The sequence below is a fragment of the Zootermopsis nevadensis genome, unplaced genomic scaffold (assembly GCF_977971745.1).
Source record: "Zootermopsis nevadensis isolate Lab colony 2312 unplaced genomic scaffold, Znev_1.0 Znev_ptg000006l, whole genome shotgun sequence".
Taxonomy (NCBI): Eukaryota; Metazoa; Arthropoda; class Insecta; order Blattodea; family Termopsidae; genus Zootermopsis; species Zootermopsis nevadensis.
The window spans coordinates 7,897,400-7,914,327 of NW_028259138.1; the positions used below are offsets into that span (position 1 = coordinate 7,897,400).

The 16,928-nt window shown below is 36.4% G+C and overlaps 1 protein-coding gene across 7 annotated transcripts in view; it reads left to right on the forward strand.

Annotated features, from left to right (window-relative positions):
- The first annotated feature begins 251 nt into the window (after nt 1–251).
- LOC110837546 (limbic system-associated membrane protein) overlaps nt 252–16,928 on the forward strand; it is a 421,660-nt gene continuing 404,983 nt past the window's right edge. For 4 of the 7 annotated variants that reach the window (XM_022079800.2, XM_087343651.1, XM_022079782.2 and 1 more), the window contains exon 1: nt 252–3,390. The gene's annotated coding sequence lies outside the window, so the exon portion shown is untranslated. Of the gene's footprint in view, nt 3,391–5,862; nt 6,748–16,928 lie in introns of those variants that run through there. The other 3 variants (XM_022079831.2, XM_022079816.2, XM_022079840.2) reach the window with 2 other exon arrangements.

Here is a 16,928-nt window from a genome sequence, read left to right on the forward strand (position 1 = left end):
AATCCAGCATAAAAAATAAAATAATAAATATAAACTACTCATAAAATTATTCTTTGTCAGGACTTTTTCCATCGTCTGTTCTTTAAAATCACGACGTTTCGGAGGCTGGTTCTGTGACAGAGACTAGCTTTATCTAAGGGACCCAACAGAGTAGGTACCTCTCACCTGAAGACGGAGGCAGAACCAGCTTCCGAAACGTCTTGATTCTAAAGAACAGACGATGGAAAAAGTCCTGACAAAGAATAATTTTAAGTGTAAACTGCCGTTGTCAAAAATAATCTACTCAACTGGCGGAACCCTTAAACAAAACTTGAGGTCCTTGTTTAAGAAACACGAGGCAAAGTACTTCCAGCATAGGAAATCCCGGAGTGAGGCGGGAAACAGACACTGGAAGTGAAAGGAGTAAGCAAATAAGCCATGAAATGATGCATTTCGCTGTGACAACTGGCTGGTGATTACTTCTGTAGGAAGCGAGATTGATGTCACACTGCGCCTTCGTCGAAGCAGGAACTGACGGAAGCAATACCCACTTGTTAAAACTACGCATTTTACGGAACGCCTGCTTCGTGCCCTTTCCGAATGACTTCGATTTACATTCAAAAACATTCCCACACAGTAAGAGCCCCAGCTCGTGCAGCGAAGTCTTTTATTTCTTCGTATCTATCATCCTCCTGAAACACACCAAAAGATAAATGTAAATCCTCCTGTGACTTCTTCTGAAAATAATCTGTCGTGAAATCTACTACTTACACAAAGGTAAATGTTGAAAGTTGTAACCCTTTATGTAAATATATAATGAGGTTTGCGTTTCGTCTGACACAGAACATTCGCGACTTCGTAAAAAAAATGCAACGTGGCATGTTGCGATTGAAACAATTGTAAGAGAGTTAGTTTTTGCTCTCATTCTAAGTAAGAAAGTATGTAAGTAATCAACAAATTACCTTTAAGTAATTTCGCGGTGCACGTTACTCCCTGGGAAGTTTAAAGGCGGTCAAAAATATTCTGCGTTGAAAAGAACGTGAACCAAAGTTTAAAAATTGTAGTATTTGAGGTTTTCACGGCGGTGAGTCTGAAGATGGCTGTCTTCTGGGTTGTTGAGCCGTGTAGTCTGGTAGACGTCTACCGACGTTATAGAGATCCTTGCTGCCTCCATCATCAGGGCGATCGCCCTGATGATGGAGGCTGCATGAACCCAGAAACACCCATCTTTATTAAACCTTGTCCTCAGTTACTTGAAACCACTACACACTCGTCCGTATTGCTCGACGATCCAACTTGATTACATCGTCCTGTCTAATTCTAGGTCTCCTACTTGGTTTCTTGTCGTTTCCCGACTAAAAGTGTATATGCAATTCTTGTTTCGCGCATGCCTATCTCAGGCTCGTCTCTTAAACATACGAAGAATATTGGATAAAAGATAAGAGCCATGGTATTGGCTGTGTAATGTTCTCAGTTCGCCTATTTGTCTCTTCGGTCCAAATATTTAACTCATCACCTTATTTTTCCTTTTCGATTTGTCTGTGGGCAGTCTGCAGAGGGTTGTCTGTCCATCTGCGGCTCGTCATTCTCGTGTGAATCTTCAATGTACGTATTCTGAGGCAACAATAACCGCTTCCTTCCACATCCTCTCATTCGACACTCTATACCAGGGCTGTGGAGTCGAGTCGGTAAAAATGTACCGACACCGACCTCGATATAAAATCTAAGACCACTTTCTCTACCGTGTGAGCCTGCAGGGCGATGAGTATGAAGATTTCTGTCTTGTGGGTTGTTGCGCTGTGTAGTCTGGTCGATGTTAACCAACGTTTCAGAGGTCATACTGCCTCCGTCATCAGGGCGATGAATTCAGAACCCAGAAGACAGAAATCTTCATATTCACCGCTGTGAAAACCTCAAATCTTGTATAACAACACTGTTCCCAATGTGCATGAAGTTTATGTGAGAGTAGGTCAAAGTTTTGAAATCAGAGCTCGTAGCCTATTTGAAAGCATGTTCTGGTGCTCTGTTGGCAGTCTGAAGAAGACCAAAAATAGTCTCAGTGTAGGTGGTAGCCCGGTCAGTATTTGACATCGAAATATATACATCGACCTCTACAGTACGCGACTGTAATCTTGAGACCTGCAAGGAATGCTGTAAGTCCATAGCGTTGAAGGCAGACTCTCCTCACTCCGCAAGTCTCAAGATTACAGTCGTGGACTGTAGTGGTTCGTTGCTTAGTTTCCAGAGGTCTTAGTTTAAAATCTCGCTCTACGTATCTCTGTTCTGACGGGTTATTTGTCATTTCTCTGAGTCCGTTCAGGTGAAAGTTACAGAAAGACTTTCTTAAAACACACTATGACCCCGTATTACCGTATTCTTCGCAATTCAATCATAAATATCCTCCCATTAGACGCTACAAGAACAATGCAGATGAGACATTTTAGGTAAATAACATATAGTAAACACTGGAAAGTGTGTGTCAGTCGCAAGAAGCCTAATAAAACAGACGTCATTAAACACTGAGGTCTCTCCAGTACCTTCAAAATAGGCACTGCAGTTTCCTCTGTTGATGAGAAAGCGTAGTTAAACAATATACAAACAAATCATGGACTTATGAATACTGAAGACAGTGAGTCGATGCCATGCAGACGTCATTACAGACTGGGGTCCCGCTGTTGTGGCTAGTGAGCTAGGTCGCCGTTCTGGGCGCCGGCTACAGCCAGCAAGTACTCTGTGCGCCGCCGGCGACGCCACAGTCGCCTCTTGGCTCTCGCGACTAACAGTTGCCGGTGAACCGCGAGGAAACGCCACCGCTGCGCCTCGCGCTGGGCGAGGACCTAGTTTCGATACCCGCCAATGGGTTAGCTTTCTTCTTGGAACAGTGAAGGCAGAAAGAAAAGGTGTTTCTGCCTGTTTTATACTGTGTAAAGTGGTGAATATTAACTGTAAGTCGTATTTTTGGAAAATGTTAATGAATTTAGTAGTCGAAAAGCTGTTATATATAAAGTGATTTCAAACCATGAAAAAGTTCAGCACCCATGGAATTCAAGCACTCCACCCTTCTGATGTAATTCTAAAATGATATGTGCGTGTGTGATATAAGTATTTATTTAACTGTCTTTCGAATTCCTGTTGTTTTGTCAGAAAACACTTTATTTAGAACTTTTATCTCCATTTATTGGAGAATTTTCAATTAAAAAGAACTCAAAAGTAAATCTCGTCATATCATAACATTAATACTGTATAAATATAACTTCAATATTCAATTCATTCTGAACTGAATTAAAAACTTATTATTGGACTACTATTATACGACTTTATCCCTCTAAAATTATTCCGAAGTGAGAAGTCTCTGGTGGTCTTCATTAATTGTTCATTCCTCCACGCTGCAACTTGATTTCCTTCAGATTGGTAAGTAGGAGTCTTTCATTGTCCGACAACAACCACATTAGTCTGATTTAAGAACCGATATTTAATCCTGAGATCATTATTTTATGGTAGTTTGCAGAATGAAATTTCTCTTGTGTTTTGGAATTAAGTGCTTTGTAGCTACACAGAAATAGTCTGAGTACAACCGTAGTTAGCTTTGTGCAAAGAGACGTCATAAATAAGTTCCAAGTAACAGTGTTTTAAAAAAGAAGTTCTTGCAATACCTACGTGATATTGATGTTTATTTATTGCAAATTTAAGATTATTGCTTTCAAAGTGTTATTACGATTCAGACATCAAACTGTATGTGGTCAGAAGTTATTTTTCCTTTATTTGTCGGATATTCACATATACAAAACGTATCATGGAAGTTGTAGATCGAAGTTAGGTACGAGTTATATGTCGTAATGCCCTTGTTAATGTGGGTCTACTATGTTTGAAAAAAAATTGAAAAATCTGAAATTTTCATCCTAGTAAATTAGGAGCTAAATCAAAATTAAATTAGACCAAAAAGGAATAGGACACATTAATAAAAATCAATTGTAATCGAAATCGTCCACTTTCCTGGTATGAAATAAGCTAATGATGCTAAAGTGTACGTAACATTCATTAGTTGATTTTATTTTTATTCCGGACCTTCTGGACGCAAATTTAGTACAGATGACCGACTATCTTAATTGAGGTTTTTGTGGTATTACTCAGTCCCTCCAGGCAAGTGCTGGAATGATACTTTAAATTATGTCACAACGCATCCTGAACTCACTGTTATATTTTCATTTTAATATCTGAGCTATTGAGAGTGTCGTAAATTAAACAACAAATAAATGAAGGTTAATGAATTTTGTGCAAAGAGCGGGTAACAGTCTGAATTATTTGTTCGTTTTTCATCTGCATTGGTTACAGTAACGTGAAATGGAAGGTAATTGTGAATAGTGACGTGAGAAGGATATGGAAGGAAGCATTCATGGCATATTTGTCGGGAGAAACTGAGAGAAATAAGGAATAACCCCATCCACACTGTCAAGCCCCATGAAATATAAATTTATTCTTCAAGTTTGTATCTATTTTCATGAATTACTTGTAACCTGGTTCCTACCAAACCCTCTTTGAGGGAGTAACTAACAGAAAGCGCAAACACAAATGTATGGATTGAGTTCATGAATTCTCGTTCGTACTCAGCAGTTCCCGAGTTTGATCTGGTAGACTTTTCTGCCAAATGTAGCTTTCCTCCATTTACTTAATACTTTTTCGGCGTTTTATAACCGCTGAAGTTAAGAAAGTGTCGTAAAATACAATAAGAAATAAAATATTGTGAGCTAAATTCTTGCTTTACGTTACTTGTATATGGGAATGGAACTCTTTTACGTAATATTCGTAGCAACTAAATGTGCGTAATGTAGACACAACTTCGGATATTATAAAATATTCCTAATTTAATGCACGTTTTATAAATATATTCCATAGGTAGTAAAAAATAGTTAATTTCGGACTCTAAACATTAAGATACGTTTTATGTTAAATATTCTTGTTATAAAATAATGTAGATTTTAACTATTGATTATCATATTGTAGAATAAAAATAACGATACCTTATAACAGACGCAGACGCAGATTAATTTATAAAGTTGAATAAATTATTTCGGTAATGAGCAATACGAATGAATTTTAGGTGCAGTGGACATAAGATTGGTGACGAATTTCCAGAAATATCTAACAGTAAACAAGTTTTGTTTAGGAATTAGAATCAAATAGCTTAGGTACATAACCGTTAATTGATTTTGAAATATCGTATAATTTTGTTTCTAGTTTTGAATTAAGTACAATGTAATTAAAAGAGGCAAACATTTAACAAATTCTGTAAAAATGAAAATTTATACATATTACTAATGGGACATACAGCTTGATATTGTATGTCTGAAAAATTATTTTGATTCGCACTTGACATGAACCCCACAATTCGCACGGCGGGCATCGGTTTAGTATGCCACTCCTTGTATGTCCCTGGTAGCTGACGTCAGTTCTTCAGTGATCCTGAGGTGCTGTTCAGGAATGTATGTTGATAGTGGTGGCATGAACACGACCTTCTTATCGTAGTTCAACGAAACGAAGTCGCTTGCTGTTACGTTTGGTGACCCGGGGAGCTAGGAGCACCAAATGTCAGTATCTCTTTCTGTTGAAAAGTCATTTTAACATCTGTGCCCCCCGTGGAATGAGAAGGTGATTTTCCATCGGGTGTTTAAAAGGAGCTTCAGATTTTTTCTATCATTGGCACACGATAGTATGTAATTTCACGAACATAATGAAAATGTCTGTTTTAATTTCCCCATATTTAATTTTTAATTATCGCGGAAAGTGTCTCGGAAGTGAATCAGATGTTCATACACAACGTTAAGTGCTCTTATTGATATCTTTGTTTTATTATTTCTATCAGTAATATTTTATTACTACTATATTTCAATTCTAAAAAGTGTATAAATGAAAACAATTCGGATTTCTGTACGAATATTTCATCTGTAAAACTGCGTGTTACAATTAAATCATTGTGAAGATAATTTAATTTTGTTTTGGGTTGCTGCACTAATTTAGATAAATCTCAAATTGAATTTTATGGTTTTTGTACGAACGGCTCATCGCAATATAAAATATAAAAAAAATGCTTTGGTAATTTCTACATTTTTTATTTTATGTTTTCCGATGTGGAAAATATTTAATTGGATGACAGAAAAGATACATTACGAGTCTTTGTAGTGAAGATTAACAGCAGGAACAAAGGATCATAGTGTCCAATGGGGATAGTAAAATGATACATAAATCATCAGAAAATATGTTGTGTGTTGGCCTTCTTCAGAATCAAGTCTACATCATTCGACTGTTGTTAGGAACGTGATGTTAACTGTAATTTTATTATGCTGGAAATAAAACACTCTGAACACAATTATTTGATTTTTTAATGAGTATTGAAAATCGTGTAAAGTGTCAAATGGGAAAATATTCGAGAATGGTGAGTAGGTGAATGAAATGGAAGAACGGGTAGTGTCCCCTTTGAACCCGCAAGACCGGAATTCGCATGCACTGACCGAAAAAGAACCCACGAACGACATAAGTTAGAATGGCCAATAATAAGACTGCGGTTTGCAGCGGTTACCCCACAAACACGAGTTAGAAGCATTACCGCTACTCGGGCGTACTGTAGCTTACTGGGCATGAATGGAACAGTTGGTTATATGGAGTCTTTCGTGCGGACATGAAGGGATGTCTTGAACATAACCATTAACGCGTTGCAGCATTAAACTTCAAGTGACAGGATATGGAAGGAAGCTGCCATGACCTAATTTCAAGGTTCTGTCCCAGCAGTTGTCCGAAGCGACTGGTTAAAAAGCACGGAAAGCCCTCGGTCAAGGAGCCGAGACGTAAAAACGAGTTCTCTGCTGGGATTCTTAAGATTTGTAGTGCTTAATTCAATTTTTATATCAAAATCTATTCTTGCTTATACATATATTAAATTATACGACACATTTTCAATAATATGTCTATATCTGCAATTTTTAGTAATAATTATCTACGAGTTACAATAATATATTTATATATGCATTAATAATTTTGAATATGGTGATTTGTTTCTGTTTGTATGCTTCCGATTACACTTTAGTGTATATATATTGGAAGTGTGAGATGTCTATAAAGCTAAGACATTTTTCCTGATCTGCAAAGTATACTCGAAATTTGTCCATCATATATGATTAATATTGATAATTATTCTACAATCCAGACGCTTAGTAGGTATAGTAATTGCCATGTATTACTTCAAAATAGTTTCTTTCTGAAGAACATACCTATGTATTTACAAAGAAGCCTACATAAAACTACAGTCATTGAAATTGGTGAAACAAAAATATGCATTTATTGATGAGTTACTTAGACTGTATTCTCCGAAAGTCTTTTTTTAAACATACGTTTAAAGCTTCTTTTCTTGGTAATTACTCATTAACAGTTTAATTTTCGGAAATACTTTTTTTAGCATAACACGTCTTTACTGTATAGTTTTTTTCAGTCGGCCTACTCTATTATTCGCCTATCCTTGTCTAACGATATTCATCACACTTCATTTCCCCATGACAATTAGTTACCTTCAAAGCGGGAGACTAAATTTTAGAACCATAGGCAACAAACGGTGTAATTTATAAGTGCTGATAGTCATAAAATCAGTATCATTTCAAAAACTTCAGCCCCCTCAATAAAGAAGTGGGAATTTAACGATAAAACCAAATACAAGTATTCCTTAACGGTTATCTTGCGCTATTATGTTTTTGGTACGTAAACAACTTCATATCATCTGGAAAGAACTATGAAAAATGCGGTCGCTCGTCAAGTCTTGTGTGACTACATTATTCTCTTAACATCAAATGTTGTCTGCTTTTGCCGGGGAAAAATATGACTGCTACTTCATTGCACACTGGACCATACCATTTCAATGTTAGTGTAGTTTATGTACGTTTCTGTTTTTGGTATTATAGGATCTCTCGGTTAAAGCAACTGGCGGTTTTGTACTTGTTATGTTGGCAAAAAAGAAAAATGTGTACATCCACATTAAAACTCGTACGATTTCAGTAGAAACCAAGCGAATGTTTAATTTATGAGAACAACTACTTTATTTTATTCTATTTTTCTAGCTATGGAATTTTAATTCAGTACATTTCTGAAACTCGTGTACAGATGTGAAGTACGGAATTTATTGCATTTTACACTTAGAAGTGAAATTATTTTGTGTGACGTTTTACATACTACGTTTCATAAATACAAGTCAGTGGATGAGTAGGTTTGTAATATGTAATCTAGACGCGATGTTATTAGAGTGAATAAATCAAGGCGGATGAGATTTTCAGAGGGTAATCCAAGTCTAGCATTAGATAATTTCTGTGCACATCTCTCAAACCAACGTATTGTTATCATCTGAAACGATTTTTTCCGTTGGAGTTTTGCCACTAAAATATGTAATGCTCTTATCGCAATGTGTTTCATAATACATATCAGTAATCTTACTTTCCTTGATTCACACCTTTACAATATCGTGTAGAAAATACGTTTTATGTAGTTTCTTAATGTGTATTTTTCTTTCTTCCCACTTACATCATTTAATCGGGATTTGCTTCCGATGACTAAACACTAACATTGCTGTTCATACGGTACCTGCTTTTAAATTGGTTTATTAGTTTCCCTCACTTGACCATATCACGTTCAAGTGAAATTGGAAGTAACTTAAAAGGACTTGAAATGGTAGCACTGATGCTGCATGAATGCGGATTATTGGTGACAGCAACTGGGAGAAAGAAGAAGAATGTGTGCTGAGCTTAGTTCTCTATTTGAAATAAGATCTTCTGTTCTCAACACAAATCGGTATATCAAACTTCTATGCCTTTGACCTTTGGTGTATCTGATTCAACGAACTGCCGTGTTTCGTTCTTCATTCTCATATTCTCACACTCTCATACTAGTATCAAATGTCCTTTCTTTCTCTAATTATCGTGTGTACGCAGACAGGTTTTCATCACTAAGGAAAAATTGGACAGGTACAAAAGCGATGACGAACATTAGTTAACTCTAAACAAAACCCTTGTAAGGTTTAAGGTTTTCCCGGCGGTGAGTCTGAAGATGGCTGTCTTCAGGGTTGTAACGCTGTGGAATCTGGTAGAAGTTTACAAACTTTTGAGAGGTCCTTGCTGCCCCCATGATCAGGGCGACAATTGTCTGCGCAAGGCGCAATAATCGAGAACACAACCATCTTCAGAATAAGTACCTATCGAAATAAGGGCTCAGTAAAAAAGTAAACACTCTCTTCCGAGGTTATTTGGCAGCATCTAGCAAGTCTGGACGAGGTGTTTGAATGCAATTTCGCCAAACACTAGACCGCTGATTACAGCTTATTTGAGGGGAGGTGTGCCCTTCATTTAAATGCTAAAGAATATTTCTTAATAACGAACGTTATGACACTAATTCGTATGGGAACGCACCAAGTGATATGGCAGGATCTTTATGATTCGCAGGGGAAGGTAGAATGTTTTGATAAACCAGTGTCTACAACAAATCTCCTTCTGGTTAAAACGCGTCTCTGCTGTGACGAGATGATGTCTAACCGCCTGAGCTATGCCTCTGTGCAGTACAAGAACGTTTTTAAAAATTGTTACATATTTTCGATATTTTTCAATGTAATCTTTGTCTCCAATTTCTGTCTATTTATATGGAACGTTTATGACACATGAATGATATCAGGTGCAGAGTGAGAGGTACGTAGCTACAGTGGGATGGGAACACCGTTAATAATTGCTAAGCGTCTGTGCGGTGGTATTTTATTTAAATTAAATATCTCATTATCGAACTAGCGTATAATACTGAACATTTTTGTACTCCGTTAGTTTAAGTAGATCGTTTGGAAGCTGGTTTTACTTCCGTCATCAGGTGAAACTGTACAACCGAATGTCTACTTTCATTGTGTTGAGGCATTTTGTTTTAGGTTCTTGCTGAAAATTGACCAGTTTACTTAAGGTCGTAAATTAACTGGTGGTTATTATCATGTGAAAATTTATTTAACCCTGTTTTAAAGAGGAACTTTACATGATGACCGTAATGAACTTTTAAGCAGGCGTATATATTTTGAATTCTTGACCAAATTTAATTTCTGTAGTGCATTGAGGATGATGGAAGAAGCTAGGTAAAATTCAGCCGGGATTGATTTCTTTTGTACTTTCATTGCTTTCTATCATTCCTTTCTCATCTCACTTATCCATTACTACATTCTCCTATACTTCTTTCCCATCAATATTATTTCAACGCTACTCAATTATACATAATTCTAGAAGCTAATTAAAGGTAGTAGCACTTGTAAAATGGAGCATTTTCCACTAATAAATGCCATTTCTCGATGTTTATTGCTGAGCATTAAGCAAAGAGAAAAAATAGTCTTCAGTAGAAGCTATGTGATGTGTGAAATATTTTTATGACGTTGATTTCGAAAAATAAAGAACGTAATAATAATAATATGCACGAGTATATTTCTATATATGTCATCGAAAGCTCTTCCTCTCCTGCTGTCATAATGTTTTTAATGCTTTACTGCTCAGTAAAAAGGGCTTAACTGAAACATAATTCCTATTGACTTACGCTCTTCTTACGTAAACAAAAGTAATTTCGTGAATAAATATTTATTTGTTTTCGTTCACAGTTATTTGAACTTTGCCAAATTTTCGAAGGATTTATTAACTATTATACATATTATATTTAGCAGAACCATTATTCCAAGTGACTCAGGACACATATATTTCAAATTGTAGTAGGAGAAGTGAGTTATTATATCTTAAGAAATATTGTACACGAAAGTCTTTCGAAGCGAATTTTCTTTGTTTAAGTACAGAGGCCTATTCGTAAATGAAACTGCTTGTATGGTGGAACTTCCATGCGCATTATGAGTTCTCTATCGTCATTTACATCTCACTGTTTCTCTCTCCTTTCTAGTCTACAGCGCTTAAAATTTCACTCAGCTCGACATGATAAACCAAAGCTCTTTGTTTTCCTTTAAGTTTCTTCCTGTGATGTTACTTGCTTTAAGCCTTTCTTTCAGGCTACGGATGGCCTTACTTCGTGTGTCTGTATTCTCAAAGCTTCTACAGACATTTGAAATCAAGTTCTTTGAATCACATTTAATATCTCTCCAAGGCATTGTTCTTTAAATCATTTTCAAGAGGGATGCCCAATTTGATGCCCTCAAAATACAAAACTAATACGTATTTTTAAGCGATTTCATCGTAGGGCAATTTACGCCATTTTACCACACACAAAGTTTTTACGAAGTCTCCGTGGAAATGTAGACATTATACCATAGGATGTTTTTTTCAACCAATGTTTCACTGCCGTTTGCACTTACGAGTCCTGTCACATCCCAGAATTGTATTCATCTGTTACCACCGTCGAATCAACATTTCGAATGCCCCAGACTGATGACGGTATGGACGCAGTAGTTAAAGGCTAAACATTTTACACTGGTATTTTTGGACACGTTATAAGACAATTTGTTTTGTCATTTATAGAACTAGTGAAGATTAAATGAACCATTTTAAAGATGAGTGATTTGTAAAGTTTCTTTTTGAGCATACGTCGTATGTTTAATAATAGGAATATCTTGTACAATGGGTAATGAAAAGATTGTGTTATTGTAAAAAACATAAGGATGGCTGAAATTTAACCATTTCATGCAACTTTTGTATGGTATTCGGGTGTAAACTGGAGTCCATACATGAATGTAAGCCCGCATGACAAAAAAATCTAAAAATCGATTCTGATTAGTTCTGACGATGGTGTAATATAATCTGGATTGTTCGATTTTTGTCCATCGTCTGATGTCATAAAAGTTTTGAGGACTGAAACTGTCCTCGTCTTTACGTGTAGTGAAGGGGAAATGCACCTACGCTGTGTTGTCCGTTAGATTGAGCTAATCTAGATCAATGGACCACAATTTCACCACTCCAGAAGATAAGGACAGATTCAGTCTTCGAAACGTTGTGTAATTTTATGACATTAGACGATGTACGAAGTTCAAAAACACAAGAATCCAGACAAAATTTTGTTCTCGAAAATTATAAACAATTGGTAAATTGGAATGAATTTGATACGTATTGTTGCAGACGTGTAGAGAAAAGGAGACATCAATTAATAAAGTCCGTGATGATGCAAATCTATTGGATAAGGCAAGAGCTTCTGAAGGTATTGAAGTGTGGGTCATGAAGATAGACAAATCACATTCGTAAATTTAATATAGATTATGAAGTAATAAATAGCTATTTTATATTCGTTAGGACATGTACAATGAATATAATAAACCTGATGCGTACTTCAGAATTTTACCTTTTATCTTTAACTTTGGCAACAAAAATAGTCATGGTAATCAAGTTAACATTGAGATTCCTCCGAGTTAATTCGGTGCTCATATGTTTATGTAGGTAAAGTGCTTTCAGTTGTCGCAATTTAAAACAAATTTGAAAGTACCGACATATTTTAGTAAAACTTCCAATAAAAAATATAATGAAAATGGGTTCAGTATTTCCCGAGAATTTACACACGCAAAAACAGATACATAGATGGACGGACGAACGGAGCCATTTTCTTAGGCGCTACACAGGGTTTCGAATACGCCAGTAAAGTTTTCATGTCAGAAGTGGTTATTATTTAATGGTGCCAAATTAAATCTCTACTCTCAGTTTAGAAAACTATTGTCCAAAAATTTTCGTCTTTTCAAAATATTAGGCCTCAATGACGATAACTAAGTGATGCAAAATTTTTAATGAGGAAATGATAGTTGCTAAACTGGTAAAGAAATTTCCGCCTTTTAATACTTTCATCCCAACTGTACCTACATGTACCAACTGGTCTTTTCTTTCGAGGTCTTTCATTAAAGTTTTATGCGCATTTTTAAATCCTCGATGCGTGCTACATATACCACTCATGTCATACATCTTGATGTATTGACTTTAACAATATGTAATGATTAGCTCAAATTATGCATTTCCTCTTTGAATAATTTTATGAGTTTTCTTTTGAATGAGCTGAAGGAAGTGATTGATTTTTCCCTAAAATACCTCATGGAATTTGTTAACTATAAGTGAATGGCCGATCATAACGCTAAATTACATGGAAAAGTTACAGTTTGTAACTTTGCTGTTTCACATTTTTGACTGCTGTTTTATAGCAATCGTCGGTATAATCCGTCATATACACCACAACCTTGGCATAATGAAAGGAATATCGTAAAAGCAGTCATAACCATGCTTGTTTTATAACACCCCACAAAAAACATCAAAGGCTGGAAGTAAGTGTTCACAGACTGCTTCAGTTTCATACTCCATTTTATTTTATGCGCCATTAATCACGTTTAAATGAATCCTGTATAATGACCAATGAATTGCTCATAATTTACTCAAAGTGCGTATTTATTTCTTTCTTTCATCTCGGAATTGTCAGTTCCGGAAAGTTTCTCTGAATATCACACAAATTTTGAATTGCATGAATATAAAACTTTTTCTTTGTTAAAGTTTTATCATTGTATTAATGTCATGGTTCCGATCTAGACGTATGTTTCGGTGTCATTTTACATTGAAAATTTCTTATAACAGAACATCAAAAGACCTGGTCATGTTTTATTACCAGATAATTTATCGTTCAACATTGGGTACATATTTCTAGATAAAAATACGACATAGCTCAGTAAAGACACTCATAAATGAGAACTCATGAATAAGAATCCTGCTACAGTTATTGATCAGTACACATTTACAGGGTTTCTAATCTACCTTACTACATGTGTGCCTATCTGCTGGTCTATTAATCTGCATGTTACTGTGTTTCTGCCTGTCTTTGTCTGTCCATCGACATGTCGGTCTGCCTGTTTATCTACATCTGTCTTTAGACCTGTTTATAAGTATTTTTGTCTGTCTGTCTTACAGTCTATTGACACATGTGTCCATTTATCTGTCTATTTTTATGTTTAATCTCTATTGTAAAGGCACTTTAATTCTGTCAAGAGATTTGAGAACTGCACACGCACTTGTAATTCCCCGTCTTCAGAGAAAAATACGGAGCATCTGGAAGATTTAGTGCAAACTACAGATTAAGACTACACACAGAAAGGAATTTCGTACCCATGGATCCATTGTGTCCACGTTGTTCTTTATGTAGTTTAAAGTCCAATCTTCACAACTGTTTTCTGACACGTTTTGAGTTTTTCCTCTTTGAAATATCGGCCATGCGTTTCCTGAACCTCGTTTTAGAAAGCCTTGCTCAAAAGAAAACCCCAAACAATACCAAAAGCAGGTTAGAGTAATCATCACTGATCAGTGTATATCAGTGCGTATCAGAATTGTGGGAAGTATGTTAATTACTTACTAACAAACTAGCTGGCTTAGGAAACCCGAAGGTTCATCACCGAATTAACTAAAGCCCTCCACCAGTCCCTGTCCTAGGTCAACAAAATCCAATCGCCTTCAACTCCCGTCTGTTATTTACTGTTGAAATAATTTAAAACGTGACTTTTGTGTACATATTTACTGCAACGCACATAAAACGTCGTGGGATGTTTTAAATTCAAGAGGTAATGAGTTTTTAAGTGTCTTCATTTCTTACCCCTTTCTTCATTCGTTTCATCCCTTTTATACATTCATATATTAGAGGATTTTTCCTCTAGCCTCTGCGTCCAGACCGGCTCTGGGGCCCACCCAGCTTCCTCTACAATTGGTACCGGGGTCCTTTCCCGGGGGTAAAGCCGGCCGGGTCGTGATGCTGACCACTCACCCCCATCTAGTGCCGAGGTCAAGGAAAAGAGGAGCTATACCTCCACCCCCCCAAGCGCCTACATGGCGTATAGTGGGACAAACTTCACTTAACTTTACATTCATATATTTTATAAGTACTTCTAAAAGCTATCTAACGATAGCCGCACTTTTAAAATAGCGTATTCTAGCATCTATTATTACTGACAACATGGTCATTTACGGGGTTTTAGTATATTGCAGTAAATTTATGCTTAAATTACATGGAAAAAGTGGGCGTAATATGTATCAGTTTAGAAATATAAATAACGTAGAAATGCAGAAATTAATATACCACAATCAACAGACCAGTTGTCATGACCCCATTTCGACAGTCAGTCAGGATATAACTTTTGTACTTCCTTGTTCTATGAATGTGACATTCCGCATTCCATTCGCTGAGATGTGTACTCAGAGTTGAACTATTTCCATAGCTTGTTAGCAGAGTTATTATTGCGAATATCTGTTCTACCTGTGCATTACGAGTACAAACAAACGTAGTAAACATTACTACATGTGTACTAAGTCACATTATGGTACAAGACAAGGCTGTTAAGTATAACTCCTTGTGGAGATGTGTGTGAAAACTGAAAACAAGGCTGTATTATAACTCTGAAAATAATTCGTATTTCTTTCGCAAATTTCGTTCTGATCTTGAATCGTGATGTAATGAAGTTGCTTCGTAACATAATTATAATTGTGTTGTAGTTATACAAACTATATATTGACCTATATATTTATGTACCTATATTTCCGAGCATAAAAAGTGATTTGTCGTCTTTCTGTCTAATGGATTCCGATGGATAATTCCTCGCAAAAAAGGCGGCCGAAATTTAACGATAACTATTCGTTGTCATCTTGTATCGCAGTTAAGAAGTCGAATAGATAAGTCTTCCTTCCGTTATTTATTGTCATCTCTTCTTGCTTTTTGACTTCGTGGCGAGATTCTTAGGTACAGACAAAAGTTTACTGTTTTATTTATCCTTCAATTATTTAACGTTGCTGTTGAAACAAGTCGATTTAGCCTATCAAATTTGTTCTGCCTCTGGACGGATCTTGCTTACGGGAGATGGCTTCATGAGACCAGCTGATTTATATCTAATGAACTGTATTATTTATAGCCATTAATTCGTGATGATGGAGACAGTTGTTGAAATGCCGGAATTTTATTCTGTATTGAAACTGTTGAATATTACGCATATTTACTCTTATTCATGTTCGACTTTTTCTGTCCGAGGGACACCCTGGTAGTGTTTTAACTGCAACGTGTGGTCGACTGTTGCCTCATACTACCTGCCTGAACAGAATGAGAGAGAGAGAGAGAATATTCGGATAACGCGTGAAAGAACTAGAATTAATGACATCTAGTAACCAGATAGCGTCTGTTGTAATTTATCTCATTGTCTAGATAAGTGATCAGAATACTGATGAGTTCGCTGCGGTTTGCTCCACCAGCAGAAGGTATTGAACGCCCCAGGAACTAAACCGTTCTTTAATTTGTCAGTTAAGTAAAGGCACTTAGCGTCATGGCCTTTATTTTTTAATCACGTGATAATGGTGGCGATCAGACATGAGTACTAATTTCCATTAGTAATTCCCATTTGAGAGGTCGTCACGACGATTGGATTGGTGTTGAGGGGGGGGGGATTCCGCTTTCTGCAGTCGAACGTACTTGCGTCGATCACATTGACAATTATCTTACACCGAACGTCGTCAAGTGTCGAGGTTAAGTGGTTAGCAGCACTGCTCCGTATTGTGGAGGTCCCAAGTTCAAATGTCGAAGGTCGGTTGTTCTCATTACTAGGCAAATGTCAAGATCGTAGGTTAGAATAGGCAGCGGTTATGTTCTCAACATCCTTCCTAGTTCATCATTTACCAATTATTCTGCATTTATACTATATGTAAACCAATTAGTTGAAAAGTCGTCGTTAGACAGTCCAATACAAAATTAACGCGGTATGTTAAATATAAACGCTAATTATTTGTTAAGGCCCTTATCTTTATTTCAGTTAAATTTATAGATTTCAGAGACCTCCCATGGACTTTAGTAATTCTTAAGCAAGTTTAAATAAAATCTGCCAACATTAATCAACCACATATCACTTCCCAATATCTGCCATTAGCATCACAAATGTAAGATCAGAATAATTACGTAAAAGTACATTAAATTTA